The sequence below is a fragment of the Nyctibius grandis genome, chromosome 4, assembly GCF_013368605.1.
Source record: "Nyctibius grandis isolate bNycGra1 chromosome 4, bNycGra1.pri, whole genome shotgun sequence".
Classification (NCBI taxonomy): domain Eukaryota; kingdom Metazoa; phylum Chordata; class Aves; order Nyctibiiformes; family Nyctibiidae; genus Nyctibius; species Nyctibius grandis.
The window spans coordinates 69657989-69674557 of NC_090661.1; the positions used below are offsets into that span (position 1 = coordinate 69657989).

The 16569-nt window shown below is 45.0% G+C and overlaps 1 protein-coding gene across 4 annotated transcripts in view; it reads right to left on the reverse strand.

The window, feature by feature from the left end:
* Window positions 1-16569, reverse strand: part of FBXO34 (F-box protein 34) — a 44889-nt gene that overhangs the window by 17091 nt on the left and 11229 nt on the right. For 2 of the 4 annotated variants that reach the window (XM_068398787.1, XM_068398785.1), the window contains exon 2: window positions 11621-11699. The exons of the other annotated variants lie outside the window; for them this stretch is intronic. The gene's annotated coding sequence lies outside the window, so the exon portion shown is untranslated. The remainder of the gene's footprint in view (window positions 1-11620; window positions 11700-16569) is intronic. 4 annotated transcript variants of the gene reach the window in all.

Sequence of the window (16569 nt, forward strand, 5' to 3'; positions counted from 1 at the left end):
GAACTGATGAACAAACGAGTCCAAAGGATGGGCACATCCTTTCACAAAATTTGCTTTCTAGGAAGGAGGCCGTGGCCTCGGGACTGGTCCTGAGCAGCAATCACACTGCTGGTAACAGCAGGTCCGACCACCCCACCTCCGCGCAGGGCTGTCGCACAGGATCAACTGGGCCAAGAGCATCACCACGCTCAGGATGCAGAAGAAAGCAACAGCAAGTATTTCAGAGGGGAACTCAGAAGAGTAATACCAAAAAAAAGTCATTATGAATGACAGGTAATCGTTTAAAAATAAAAAAATGCCAGTGCTGAGGCCTTTTAAGAGTTGTATGTCCATTCTCCCCCCTAACACAGCTCAAGTTTAGGTTGTTGCATGATACCCGTCTCTAAAACCATATTCCACCAGACACGGAGCTGTTGGAGCGAGTCCAGAGGAGGCCACGGAGATGATTAGAGGGCTAGAGCACCTCTGCTATGGAGACAGGCTGAGAGAGTTGGGGCTGTTCAGCCTGGAGAAGAGAAGGCTCCTGCAAGACCTTCTAGCACCTTCCAGTACCTGAAGGGACTACAGGAAAGCTGAAGAGGGACTTTTTACAAGGGCATGGAGTGACAGGACGAGGGGTAACGGTTTTAAACTGAAAGAGGGGAGATTTAGATCAGATATTAGGAAGAAAAATTCTTTCCTGTGAGGGTGGTGAGACACTGGCCCAGGTTGCCCAGAGAAGCTGTGGCTGCCCCCTCCCTGGCAGTGTTCAAGGCCAGGTTGGATAGGGCTTGGAGCAACCTGGTCTCGTGGAAGGTGTCCCTGCCCATGGCACGGGGGTTGGAACTAGATGATCCCTTCCAGCCCAAACCACCCTGTGATTCTATGATTTCCCAGCATAACCACCCCACCCTCCCCGCACACCCCCCGGGGCACCTGCAACAGCACCAGACCCTCCTGAGCAAGCGGCTTTCACGGAATGCTCTCCCTAGTCCCAGCAGTCACATTGCATGGTAAGACCCAGCGATCCACAGCAGCTCCCAGACTGGGTCGGACAGCGAGGTGATACACCTCCTCCTCATACTCAGCCTCTTAAACACCTATAGGATCACAACCCTTTATTTCTAACTGTTCTTCGTGCAGTATCTACCTATTTTAAACACCTTAAAGAACTACCTTTTAACACTAAGTTCACCAGCCAGGTTTTACTTCTTTATTTAACAGAACAGTCTCAGGCAAGAGAAAACAAGCATGTTCTAACTAAAGCCACCTTACAAAGAGTTTCAGAGTGACCTGACATTTGTGTTTCCATCCACCTGCAGCTGGCAACAAACCCTCACACGACACTAAGTATTTAGTGAAGACACTGTATCCAACTTTCAAGCATTAAGAGATGCAAAGATAAATACCTAAAATCAGATGAGATTCTCTGAGTCCTGCTGAACTGCAGATTGGTCTCTTCACCTGCAGCAGGAGCCTACGGGGAGCCACCACAGACATCGCCTGCCTTGTGAAAGCTCAGCTCCCCCTCTGTTTGATGGTCCAAAGCTGTAACTTTGCATCAATTTGATGTTATCTAATCTAAAAGCAATAAAGCTGCCACAGGGGCTCCAGCAGGAATAAACAGGGGAGCTTCGTGTGTCCACTTACACACCAAAACCTGCTGCTACCACTTCTTCTGGGCACCAGGAATGGTCCTGGCCAAGCAGCAGGACCTCATTACCATGGCCCTTGGCTCATTTCCCCACCAAATTCACCTCCAGCCCTTCCCAAAGCTCCACCGAGCTCTCATCCATTCTCTGTACCCTGGATAACACCAGACGTAGCAGTTATTTAACTGAAATCTGAAGATTCCCACCTAATTTTGAGCTTGGGCATCCATGTCAGCAGGGAGCATGTGGATGCTCCGAAACACAGCGCAGCCCCGCAGACGTTTCAGTCACTATAATTCCTGCTGTGCTGGGGTCTCATCCCTCTCTTCCTCCCAGCCCTTCTCCTGTATCAGCGCTGGTCCTGTCTGATATCTCACCTGAAGCAGCTCAAGGAGCTGAACAAGGAGAAAATCAACCCAGAAGAGGTCAGCTCCCTGAACCCACTTATGCCCAGACCTGGCAGGATGAAGTTCTCAGCAACTCAGACTGGACTCAGCTGTCTCGAATCCGCACCTTTAATCGTGCCAGCAAAGATGTCTGCCACAAAGTGGGTTTTAGCTCCTTAAGTCCATGGAAAGGAACACTTTGAATGCACAGTGTGCAAAACAGAGCGCTTCTGAAGTGGGGAAACAAGCATGTAGGGCTCCAAGGCAACGTCTGACTCTTCGCTGCCATCAAACGGCGCTACCTGCTGTACCAGTAAGCATACGAAATGCCTGTTCTAAGGAAGCACTACAGGGAGGATGTGTCTCCCGTCCAAGAACACGTCAATAAAGAGTGAAAGCTTTCAAATTTGTAGCTGTCATGATTTCTCTCCTCTAGGTGTGGTTAGTGTTGGAAGGACTAAGTTGTCCTCTCTCCCCTTGAAAGAAAAATCTGGAAAGGGAGAAAGAAAAAGGAAAGAAAAGTTCTGCTGCACCTTGTTAACCTGTATTTTAATATTGGAAAAAAATAATACCACAAGTGTTTCCCTTGTTCAACTATTCCTGAAAGGTTTCAGCCGCTGTGCACAATTTGGGTGAGGACATCATCTGTTGTTCAACTGGGAAGAAGTTAAGAACTGGCTCATTAGATTTGTTCTACTTGATCCAAGAGGAAAACAAAACCAGTAAATCCCTCACTCGCCAATGCTGCTGCAGCGCTGGTGACAAACGCGCCCAGATCACACATTACTCCGCTTTCTAGAAAGCTGCCACCTACTTTGGCACTCCCTGTCACCGCATAATCGATGGTGTGCCCCGAATGATAAACAGGGGGTAGCTACACCCCCCTGAGAAGGGCTACAGCTGCTGCGTCCTTGGGTTACGGGGTACGCGTAAAGATACTCACCGTAACGCTGCACAGTCGAGGCCACATGATCCCTGAGCCACGTCTGAATTATTCAGCGCATAAAACTAGATTTGTTTTGCCATGCAGATTCTGAATTAATGAAAGCTCAGCTGAAAGGCTACTTTCTTGGGGTGAGGGGAAGGAGAAAGCTTCCAGAAGGCTTCCTATTATAGAAGCAATAGAGCTGGTTCCAAAAATAGTAGAGAAGCACTCCCAGAGCTCTGGAGACGTCGTGCCCTCGTTTTGTAAGGCTGAGGTCTCGCTGGATTGCTCCTGTTCATGCAAAGAAACGACTGCAGGATGCAGAACTGACATTGAAGGGGAGTTTTAGGGCAAACACCAGAGACAGAAATCCAGAGAGCCTACATGAAAGAGATCAGCTTGAATGCCAATAGAGAGCCAACTGGTCCCACTTCACAGAGCACCAGTTAAAACCAGCAAGAACAGCATCTTTTTCAAGAACGCAACGTTAGTTTGCTAAAGAAGATCCTGATTATTATTACAACGCTGACGTGGCAGATTAGGATTGTCAGCAGTAATTTCATCACCCCGTTTCGCCTGTGGATGTTAGGGATCCTGGCTGGAGACGTCCACTTGACTCACTTTGGCACACGTTGGGTAGATTCATTTTTGCTGCGACAGCTAATAAATTGACATCACGTGGCCTGCCTGACAGTAATTACTCGCTAGTTAGACCGTAATAGTTTGTTAGTGATCCAGCAGCACAGCCTAATGACCCACTCTTATGCTTAAAATTAAGATTTCCTTTGCCTGTTTTGTAGCAGCTCTTACAACACTGTGAAAATAAACCTGCTTGTGCTACTCCTCCGATGACGAGTGTATCTTTGAACCTACGTACTCCAGCATAGGACTGGCCATTTTACTGGCATATACTGACAAAGTAAAATGTCATCAGGAAACCAACAAGCTCATACTTGACAATCTATAGGCAAGAAGTCCCCCTGCACCATGGCATACAATATACATCTCTCCATAGGGTATTAAATGGCTTCTGAAGTAGAAGAGCAAACCTACAGCTAACTTGTAAATATCCAGTAAATAAATAAATATAGTTCCTTCTTTAGAACTTTGCTAACAGGGAAAACCCCACAGCAGGTGTCCCAATGTTAAACACTACCATTTATCAGCTTTGAAACTTAATTCACTGAATTAAATATGGTTTTAACTGGTTTATATGGCTCTAACTGGCTTGGACCAGCCTTTGGGCTGACAGTTCTCCTTTCACACAGACTGTTCCACATACCCTGATAACAGGTCCAGCCCTAAATAGTTTCGCAGAATAAGGGGTAATTCATTTTTGTTTATTTCTGTGGCATCTTACCCTTTAACCAAACTGTTATGTTGTGGATTTCTCTGTCTTATACCACTGCGGATACCAGGCACCAAAAAAATAAGTCTCAAAGCAGAAAGACCTGATTTTGTCCACATGGATTCATTCCACCAACCCACTGCGGAGTCGAGAGGTTACAATATTCACTATGCACCTCTAAAGCATCCAAATTTTTCCTAAGGGTCTGCAAAACCAAATTCAACAACCAGAAGCCTTGCTCAGCAACACAAACACTAGGTTCAATATAACAGTACTCAAAAAAACCCACCAAGTTTTAGAAGTAACTGTGCCATTAGTTGCAGGTATTTCTGTAATTCAAAATGCCCAAATTTTTCTATCATATTCCTGAATCTACCCTGTTTTCACATACTAGCATCTTCCACCATTTTTTTGCACCAACGTCTCACGATTTGTCATGAAATCTTAAACCCTTTCAAATTTCTGTTTAAGCTAGGACACTGCTAATGCCCCGACTTCATGCTTTCATGGAAAACTACCCTTCATCTTGCAAGGATAACGTAAAAATGCTGCACTCCGACATTTCAAATTTATACATCAGCAGTTGACAAAAAAAATTCTGCTCTGCAAACTTAGGAAAAGTTATACCCAGTGTACCCAACTTCAGGGCAGATTTCATCTAAAAGGAAGCTCAATTTATTTTTCATGGAACATTTTATAACAAAGTGCATCACATCTGCTGAGGACAGAAAACTTCCAACACAAGAGATTTATTAGAGACATTTAAAAACAACCCGCCCACAAACAAACAAGACACACCACCTCCCACACCCTCTCAACAACCTTTGGATTCATTGGTCTTTCCAGTGGTATCTTAGAAAACAAAAGAAAAAGCCCCCAAAGAAGGAGGTCAGGGCTGCCCTGGGCCCTTTCAGTCCAGCTCCACCACAACCCACTGCAGGACACAGCTGAGCCGAGCGGCACCGCTGTGAAATGTATTTAAGAGGAGGCAAAAAACACCTGACAAAGAGGAGGGGGGGGGGGAAAACCCACCAAGGTCAGAGAAGGATAAGGAGGAGGTGCTCTGTAGCAGGGCAGGTATGTCCCTGCTGCAAAAGGGCAGAGGAAAGGTGTTGGTTTAATGTTTATCTTTTTATTTCTCACTACCCAAATCTATTTTAACTGGCAATAAATCAATTTTTCTATAACAGTAATCAGTAATCTCCCTGACTTTATCTCGACCCTTAAGCTGTCTAAGCCTATTCCCCTCCATGCCGCTGAGGAGGGGGAATGAGCGAGCAGCTGGGTGGGCGTCTGGCTGTTGGCCAAGGCTAACTCACTACACAACTTTTCACAAAATCTGAAGAAATCAAAGTTATTTCAACTCTGGTGCTGTTTAACCAACACCACACACAAGAACCATACATTTTCAATCAGACTGCACATCAAAGGCAGCCAATCTTCACTCTTCATTAGAAGATTAATCTGATACGGTGCGGAGACATTTGCTCACCAAAGGCAGGATGAGGCCCCATCATTTCAATCCAGCAGCATATTTTTTGCCTACCGTCATGCATTGCACTAGCATCTCTCCAACAGCTCCAGGCCTGCAGCATGAAGTCATACACGTGTGTGGCAAGCAAACAGGACAGCAGGTGTCAAAGCCAGCAAAATAAAGATGTAATCCAAACTAGTGACAGAAGGAATAACACAGCAATGCAGATGAGACTCACAACGGCACTTGGCACAACGCCGCAATCGAAGCGGACCCCCCGGTTATCCACGATACAAAACCAGGCACTCGCAGCCATCGCACAGCACAGCTCATCCAAGCACACACGGCTGAGCAGGAGCAGGCACAGGGAGGAAACCCTGGGCCCCGCACTTCAAGAAAGATGTTGAGGTGTTGGAGCAAGTCCAGAGGAGGGCGACCAAGCTGGTGAAGGGTCTGGAGGGTCTGACCTACGAGGAACGGCTGAGGGAGCTGGGGGTGTTTAGCCTGGAGAAGAGGAGGCTCAGACCTCTGACCTTATTGCAGTCTACAACTACCTGAAGGGAGGTTGTAGTGAAGTGGGAGTTGGCCTCTTCTCCCAGGCAACTAGCGATAGGACAAGAGGACACAGCCTCAAGCTTCACCAGGGGAGGTTCAGGTTGGACATTAGGAAGAATTTCTTCTCAGCAAGGGTCATTAGGCATTGGAAGGGGCTGCCCAGGGAGGTGGTGGAGTCACCATCTCTGGAGGGGTTTAAGAAAAGATTGGACATGGCACTTAGTGCCATGGTCTAGTTGACATGGTGGTGTCAGGGCAATGGTTGGACTCGATGATCCCAGAGGGCTCTTCTAACCTGATTGATTCTGTGATTCTGTGAAACAGTGAGCGGAGCTGGGACCACACAAATGCAGGTGAACAATCCAGGAACCAGCATCTGGATGTGGAGGATGTTTCTCACCGCTGAACTGCTTTGCAGCCTGCAAATCACAGAACCTGCTCAAGGAGACCAGACAGGATTCTGAACACCCAAAAGCACATACGTATGACCAGTGACGTGCTATGGCTAAATTGCTTAAGATGAAGCCAGAGGCAGGCAATAGCACACGCTAAAAATCTTTCCCAGCCAAAGTATCTGCTTGCTTTTACACAAATTCTTAAAAGAACAACATACACAGAATGTCTTCTGCTGAACTAACTCAGCTGCAGGGAAGCTTGGGTTTTTGGGAGGTAAACTGCAGTAGAGACCAACATTAAATACAGTATCTTTTTGCATGATTGTTTCAAAAGACTGTTTAAAATGTAAGCTAATTTTGAAACCTACCAATTCCACGGATCTTTAATAATTTTTTTGACTACATTTTAAAAATTTTTTTTTTCCATTAATAACTCAGAGTTACTTGAAATAAAAAAGTTTTATATTTTCAGAGCTCTGTATTTGATGTGCCTGGTAACTAACACAATTAGATTTTCAGATATTCCAAGCATAGCACTAATTTTGCCATAATTCATTCTTTAAAGAAAAATATAAGGCCCAAAAATAGCACTAAATTTCAGTAAAGGACAGGTACTGCATGCTCAAGTGTGCCTTAACTGTGAGAACCTTTGCTGCAAAGCTTTCACTTTCCACGTTTCATCTTCAAAATTCAGTAACACAGACCTACAACAGGACACCAGAAATAATTCTGGCGCAATTCTTTCCAGTTTAATGACCATTTTAGAAGTGTGAACTTTCCTAAAAGTTCATCTGAAAATACCAGATTCACGTTTGTTTCATACTACTTTTAGACTTATTAATGCAAAAAGAGCTTTATAAGCAAGGCAGACAAGCAAAAATATACGTATTGCTACCTAACCCAGCATTCTCCACTGCTCCCCAGTATTATCTAGTACATTCAATACCCTCTTTTCAGGTTTTCATCCTCTTGGACAAAACAGAGAAAACACTAATAAGAATCACCAAATCAGCAGGAAACCAAGCAAAAGATAACATACCCACAACTGTGTTTTAAAAAGGATGGTTTAAGGGAACCAGAATTTGAACTGGGGATTGTTACTTTGCTGTGGAAATACTCGGCATGTTTTTATGCTCCTCAGCGGAGCGGCTGGTGCGGGCACACAGTACAGCAGAAGACCATAACCTTACAAACCAAACACGCCAGCTCCAGAGCTCCTACTCACCACGCTGGCTTTCGTCAACAAATTGCTACCAAATCCCTCTCCCGAAAGCCAGCTGAAGTTTGCCAGCCTGAAAACTAAATCACCAAAGTAATCACCAAGCCCCAGCAGCTTGACCTCTCTCCATTTACCATCTCTTACTAATTCTCTGTGAGCTTACAGGAAATAATTTCAAACAGCTCCCCTCAAGAAAATAAATTTCAAGCCTTAGTTTTTCCATTCTGAGCCATCCCTGCACTATTTCATAGCTCTGATAATTGTACCACTGACTAACCTCCAACTGGGAATAGCTGTTTTTATCATCACTATTAAAAACAGTCCCTCACACTGTTAGGAATCTGGAAATTCATTGTAGCTGCATCCCACCCTTCGGCCTCTCAAAACACTACAGAGCGATGAAACTATGTGCTGAAACCAGAGGATCCCTGTGCTGAACAACTCCTGTAATTTCTGGGTAATTACAACTGCTTCCTAAGCGAAGGCAGCCACGGAGGTTTGGTTATCGATTTGAGAGGGGCAAGTGGCATGAGAGCTTAGAAAGTCAAAGAGAACTTAATAGTTTTCCATATGGGACTGGGAAAGTTAAATTCTTTTTAGAAAAGTAGCAGTGATGTGCATGTTAAAAAGCCTCACGCATTCACCCAGGTTTGTAGGTTTTGTGTTTTGGTTTTTTTTAAAAGCAAAAAGATTCACCTGCAGTTTTCCTTTCCTAAAGCTACACTACCTTGGTTTTTACACCTTAGCCAGAAGAGTGACTGGCGGCTTTCAGAGAAGTAGCAAGATGTAAAAAAATAACAGTTGAAAGAAGAGTGGATTTAAAAAACAGCTTTTAATTATCTGAAGGTACAGTCGCCAAGCAGACAGCAAAGAGGCTGTGCATCACATACAGATGGGAAGATTCCCCTAGGTTTATTTCACAGTCAATTACAGTGGATTAACCTATTAGTAAGAGCAAAATATATTTTTTTTTGCATGCAAGTCTCAACAACTTGAAAAATCATTGCCACTCGTGCTTTGATACATAGGATCAGTAAACTGTTTTATCACACTTCCAGTCATCACAGTCCATAAACACACTCTACAAGCAACTGCCACCTCTTTTTTAATGCCTCTTCTGTCATTATTCCCTTCTCAGGGAACGGCATCCCTCTTGGCTTCCTGCTTTGATATCATTTTATACATCTATTATGGTATTTTTTTTATTGTTGTGAAAGAGAAGAATCAAACAGCTCCAACCTCTTTTACACGTACCCTTGCACAAACTCAGAAGTGCTGATATTATTCACTTCTGCCTCTGTGAGATGTCACCATACAACATATTTGTCCAACAGAAAAGCATTGCTGCACCCAAGAGCAGCTTTCCAGGATCCCTCTGCTAAATACTGGGTGTGCCTACTTTTGTTTGGTATCAAGTTCCTTCTGCTGGCTCCACTGCAAGAGCAAACTACATGGACAGTTAAGTTTTTCCCCACCTCCAAAAACATCTGTTCCTTTTCTAAGTTCTCCAGACTTCCTTCCCTGTTGCCATATCACAAAGCCTCTTTTTAGCCAGGCTGCCTTCTTGATAGTCCATCACCATTATCTTCTTGCTCGCTGCAGAGAGCGCTGTGAATCACTGAGTCTTGCAGAGCTTCCAGCCCTTTCAGCTCAAGGCCAGGCAGGGAATTCAAGCACCCTGATTTAGAGAGAGGATTGTTAAACTCCTTCCCTGCCTCTTTTTTTAACACTCTACAGCTTCCTGTCCTGGGAGGCAACCAAACTGCTGTAAGAAATGCCAGTTTCTGTTAAATATCCTCAATTCCTGTGACACCGAACATTTAAAACAATTACGTTACTTCCCAGTCTTGCGCTGTAACAGCTTTTAATTCCACGACGCGCAGAGATGAGCAAAAATTACTTCAGCACGAGGGAGTTTTAGCTGTTTTTTTGCTGAATCCCACAGCATTTCCAGTTAACATTCAGGCTTGGCACAACCAACCATCCGCTCAAACACACAGCACAATGTCACCCCTCAAAACCCCACTGTTCAACCTAAAGGCACGGGGTGTTTGTTTTTTTTTTTTATTTTAAGGGTGCATCAGCTGCTAACTGCAAGTTGGAACGCTTCATTTAGCACATACACTTGTTAAACTGCTCACAGCATGCAAATAAAATACCGCATTGTGCAAAAGTCATTCAGTCTCCCCATCCATAGATATGAGCAATGGAACTGCGTCCAGGAAAGAGAAACTTGGAACAATACGCAAATATTTCAGCCCCTTATTCCCAATATTCACATACTACGCTAAAGCCCACGTATCCCTGTCATGCCAAGGGGTGACCATGTTGAGAATTTGCTGTACGTAACGGGTGGGAAAACGACCATTATCTGTCTTGCCCCAGTACTGCACCCTTTTATTTGTAGTTATTACTGCAAACTGCTTTTTTTTCCAGACAATGGTTGTGTTATTATAGGTACCTTCATGCTGTGCCAAAGCACATACACACAGCAATTCAGAACAATCAGCCTTGTTTTCATGGGAGCAAAGGTTGCAGCCAAATGAAATGGGTGGAGATCACATTAAACAATCTTGGAATCTGCTAATAGGATATAGGAAAATGTGACCATAATGCAGATGCAGAGTTCCCCTTTCACCTTCCAATGTTATGGATAAAATAAAAGCTTTGGAAAACCAATTAAACTGTTTGAACAACATTAAGCAAGTCAAAGTGTTCTCAGGGTGCTTACAAGACCACTGAGCAGCTCTTTAATATTAAAAGAAGAAAGGGCCCTTTCAAAGCTCTGAAACCAGAGAGTTTCCCCACCCCAGACCACCACCTGTTTAAAAGACATAGGACATCTGCAAGATGTCTGCTTATCCACGGTAAAGAGAAGCTCATCACGAGAACTGTTCCTGTCTTAAAGACCTGATTACCTTCTCTAAGAGGGGAATTTTCATACTGAAGCATCTTGGTCAGGTGCAACCTGCATTCCCCTTGTTTGCTTTTGAGATGTGCATTAGTCAGCTTTCTCCTTCACAAATCTGATCGTGCCTCTGCATGATCATACACTGAAGTCATGTCCTTGAGTCTGTGACATCAGTCTGTTGCCATGGTAATGTACAGGGCAGTCCAAAATTCAGTATTATGGCATCAGTGCGGGATCAGACAGCAGAGCAAGCCAACGCCCGAGAGCTGGTTAATGCAGCACAAACAGCTAAGACGTTTCAATCTCAATGTTAAACTGTAACTGCACTTTATCATTATATTCTTAATAAATACAGCTAGAAGCCTCTCATCAAGAAAGATAATCCACAAGGTCATTAAGCTGAAGACAAACAGGCAAGTCATCATGCATCACTAAAAATAAGGGCAATACGTTTTCAAGGATGGCCACCAAGTATGAAGAAAGCTTAGCTCAGCTCTCTGAATAGAAACCACCATCTGTTCCTCAGGCAACACCAGACCTGCCTAAAGAGATTGTTCACAGAGATACAGGGATGGCCCCTTGGCATCCCAGATCAAGTGCTGGGTTTCCCGCAGTTGTTCTGGAAATCAGAGAACGGAGTGTCACAGCACTGTCACCCTTTTGGAAGGGACAGCATTACATAAGACACGGTTCTTCAACGTTGAGCTTTGAAGCAAAGATCAGTGCATCATTAACCCAACCTGCAACAAAGCCATGTAGGTAGAAAAGGGTGGTACCTTCAAAGAGTTGTTATTCCATGTAGGGTTAGACATTACAGTTCTGTAGGTTCCTTGCACACTCACGAAAATGGCATTTCTGAAGAGCAAAAGGGAAGGAAAAAGGAAATTAGTTACACATTAACAGTGTTACAACTACTAGCCAGCTCTTAAAACCCAAAAGATTTAGTTTGTCCAGTGCAAAGGGCACGCGGGAACAATCAATGCTCTGCTGACATGTGGAGCACCACCAGTTCAGGAGGGCTTCAGTGCTTACTGACCAAGAACACCCCGAAGAGAGTCCAGCAACTACAGTCGAAGGCGGCTGCCCTGTCACAAGAAGTCCTGCTGGGTGTCTGGGCTGAAGCTGCTTTGGCACGGTGGGAGCCCAGGCAGCAGGGACAGCAAAGAGCAGAGACCACAAAGCTCACAGAAGCCACGCTGGACCCCTTTCTTTATCTGTCCCTCCATTCACATCAAGCACAGATGTTTAGGGGTTTGGGTGCGGATTTCCCAGTCACTGCTCTAACACCCAAATTCCTCAAGACCCTTGAGGGCCATTGCTTTTGAGTGCTCAGCCTCCGTGTAAGCCCAGCCACTCCCTAGACGCTCAACTAGCTTCAGTTCACCTCCTTCCGCTTTCTCCTATTAACCCACACATCTATAACTCACTCAACGCTTCCTTCTGCAAAGCTGACCTCCAGCCTTCCTATAACCTCCCACAGTTTCTTAACAGTGCCATTAAGAAGCTGCAGGCACAAGAAGGAACGTTTCATGTTCTCTACACGGATGTAACCCTCACCCTCTCCTAACCCCTCCACCCAGGTCCCTGGCTATAATTACCCCATGCCTCGTTATCTAATACCAAACACAAGCCTCGGGGCTGGGAACCATTGTTTATTTCTCTCTGCAATGCCACACACCCCAGTGGTGTTGTATAAATAAATTCCACAACCTGTTTGAGCCTGAGTCTGAGCTTGATTCAGACCTGAATTACACCAGTTTCTAAATGACTGGTGCAAACACCTTCACTTGCTCCCTGCTCGGTTTAGCAATGCCAGCTTACGCAATCAGCCACCACAGGCAGCTCCAGTGCCAAACATCACGACAGCTAATTGCTCCTATGCACCACAACTGCAGAGAAAACAAAAATTAAATCCCCTCTACTTTTAAATACAAATTGCAAGTTATAAAGGTGTTCTCTCATCATGAGGACACCTGAATGACAAGTTCCACGTGTCAATGTCACCTTTCAGCCACCAAAGCACTCAGGCTTTGCCGCAACCTCAGCCCTTAAACACCCAGCAGGTCACCCAGTTGCAAGCCTGAAGTACCACGGGGGCTGAGATTCTGGAGGCAGCTTTAAGCCAAACGGATTTCAGAGCAAAATGAAGCCAGCAGGCTTCATCTCCATGGAGCTCCTGCAACATAACATAGGCTGAACAAGTTACTCAGGGCAGAAGTCTTTCTTATTAACTACCTAGTAAATTCAGATTAAAGTCGGACAGCTTTTTCCCCTCCCTCTGCATAGAGATCAGATGCCATCCTGCCCTGAGGAATCAATCCAGCTTCTGCAATAAGGCAAACTTGCTCACAGCTACATGACACCACACACAATTGACAGAACTGTGGCCCTTCAGGTACTCATTAAACTTTTTCCCCAGAAAAGTCTCCAGATAATTTGCCTACAAGTCATTTTCTACAGTCAAGATGGATCCTAACTAAGTACTGGATATCAAAGCACACGACTAGCCCCAGCGCACCCATCCCAGCTCATGGACACACCAATGCAAAGACCTGTGGATGCTCATCATCTACCCCCCCAGTCACGTGTGTCGATTCAAGCAACCATACGTTGCTTCAGAGGGGCAATCAAACCCCCAAGCCAAACACCAGAAAGAGAGGAAGGAAGTACGGAGGGCACACTTCAACCATGCAGAGGTACATCAAGGCCAGAGAAGAGCCAAGGCTGGGTGGCTGCCGTGGAAGCCTGGTTAACAAACCTCAAGAGGAGAAGTGGAACACGGGGGAGGCAACTTCACCACCCCAAAACAGGAGCCTTAGCTTGCACAGACCCAAGGGCAATTCCAAAATACTAAGTGCAGCACTGGGAAGACAAACAGATCATTGAGGAATAGGATTAGCTTTCTTACTGTAGGATGGGAACACAACTGCACACAACCCTTCAACTACTAACAAAGCAGAATCCAGCACTAGGGGTTTGAGACACCTGTGAGAGACACCATTTTACCAGCCAGCAGCCCACCTCAGCACAAAAGATGCCAAGCTCTTGCTCTAAGCAATGGTGTTTACCCTCACTATAAGCATACAGGTGGAGGAGCTTCGCCCACTCGTAGGAACAAGCTGCACTTTGCAGACCCTTCCTCACTACCCAGGTGAGCCTCCTGTCCGTAGGTGAGTCCCTTTCCACCTATATTACCTGCAGAGAAGGTTGGCCAGCATGAGAGAAAGTTATTGCAGGCCATCCTTTGGCTTCTTTTCCCTACAAAGGCAAGGTCCCCAACTGCTTTTAAAAAGGTAGCCGGGCACCAGTGTTACCACACAAGACTCATGTGGCCTTCAACCTTCTCACAAGGAAGCCACGGCAAAGAACATGCTGGGTAGACCTCCCCAGCGGGCTAGGGGTCAGGAAGCCCTGCCGCCAGATAACGCTCCAAGCTTGAACCTAGAACTCCAGCCTTCCATCCCTGCAATATTGGTGGCTAAAAATGGATGCTACATCTGATCAGCTACAGATTTTCACAGGAAAAAAGTATTTTCCCCCATATGAATAAATAAATACCTCCTTAAAAAAAGGTGATGCAGTTCATCTCATTAAAAGAACCCATATTGTTCTTATCAAAGCATGGATGCACTCCAGTGCACAATGCCCAGGCCAGTCTGCAAAGCGTGTTTGGGTCTTTCCCTCTGAAAGTCATCCTATAAATGCAAGACCCAACTAAGGGGGCCTCATACCCTTTAATTCTTGGAAATTCACCATCACTTCACCTTAAGTTATTCCAAGAGCTTAATGGTGCAGTTGGATCCATACTGAGTCACTCTATGTGATCAACCCCATCAACCCAGTTCAACCAACACAACCAAGCCCAAACTTACAAAAACTATCACCATTAAAAAAGTGTATCACCTTTTCTTTCCCAATACGTTTTACCCGTCAACATGTATCTTAGTGGGCTACCATCCTCCCATCCCCCTGACCTGAGTTACCGTGCTTACAGCAAAAAGCAGAGAGCCAAGAGCACCGTGCCTGGAGTCCACGCAGAGCCTACAAGAATAGACCCCCTTCGGGGCAGTGACAGTGGAGTTCGATTTAATGCGAAAACAAACTACTTTTCCATTCAAGTCAAAAGCAGAGACAAAGAATTGCATGTGGCTCAGACTGCACAGTCAGCTGTCTTTTTAGGAACAGATCAGATTTAACAGTTCTATGGCAGTCCAGAAAAAGTTGGCCTGACAAGAGTTAAAGCTTTGCCCAGGACTATGCTATGCAAAACCCAAGCACTCATCTGTGGTGCTCTCACAGCCTTAAGCCAGTACCTCAAAATCACTGTCTTTCAGAAACATCAGTTCCAAGAACGTATTTTATCAGGATTCAACCTGACTCACAAATGCACTTTGACCCTCTTTCAAAGAAAGGCAAAAACCCTCTCCAAAGCTCTGCCCAATAATTCTCTTTTGCACCATATGGGTTGCATATAAGACCATGTCTAGGAAACCAAAACTACACGGTTCTGCTCCAGACTCACCAACGTGACCACTCTCACTGCAGGGACTCGCATTCTGAAGCGGCAGACTTGACTATTCAGGGCCCTAATGCAGACAGAAAAACTAATTAACATTTATCACTACGGAAAGGAAATATCATCTAAACGCTCACTGGTTTATATCTAAACCCTCCGAGACATCCAACGTCAAAGCTAACCAGATCTTCACTTGGCAAAGCACTTGGAAAACCTTCAACTGAAGCTGCCAGGTAAGGGAATGCAGTATTTTAGGGTATTTTTGGTACATACGCTGGGGACACACCTCTAACATGCACAAAGCCCAGAGAAATACCATGACAGCTGAAAAAAAAACAAACAAAAAAAACAAACGAAACCCCCCCCCCACAACTTTGTCCTGGCTAACATTCACATAATGAAATTACAATTTCACTCCAGGGAAAAAGGAAAAAGCACTTAAGTTTTGTTTAGATTAAAGTGCTGTAAGCCACGCCACTTATCTGCTATCAGAGCAGACTGCAGGGCTGCTCCAATGATTATTGGGTAATGAAGTAACTGCAATTGGAAGGTATGCAACTAGTCCCATCTCCTCCTCCTCTAAAAAGAAAAACAGCACAGACATTATCACCTCTCCCTCTAGCTCTGCTCCCCTCATCACTTAAAATACCTACAAAGCAAAGCAGAGCTGTCGCCTACCAGCTGCTAACAAGCCTGCCTTGGCCCTCACTGCCAGCAAAGGTGATATTCTCAGCATCTCCCCAGAAGAAAGTTACTGGTTTACTTGATGGGATGTTTTCTCAGGTACCCACACACGCATACATTAAGCTTGACATGCCTACATTTAGCTATTCCAGTAAAAGCACACCACTTTTCAAAGGAAAAAAGCACTGCTGTTCCTACTAGCTTTAAGTTAAAGCATCTTTCACTAATCCTCCTTGGGCATGACCACTGTGAAGTGAATATATTAAAGTCAGGATCCAGGTATCGCTTGCTGGCACTCTGTCTAGCTTTACTGACTCCAGACTCAAAATGTTGGCTCATTTTACATGAGCAATTTGCACCCTTCCCTTAGAGTTGCACTTCATGTTTGTAAAGTGGTACACACAGCTCCTTCCATACCTGCGACTAATCTATGGAAGATGCAGAAAGGCCCCAGACACCCCAAAGCCAAATGACAACTCACAGTAAAGCCCATCTTCCAAATTGCATTCCTGATAAAATATATGC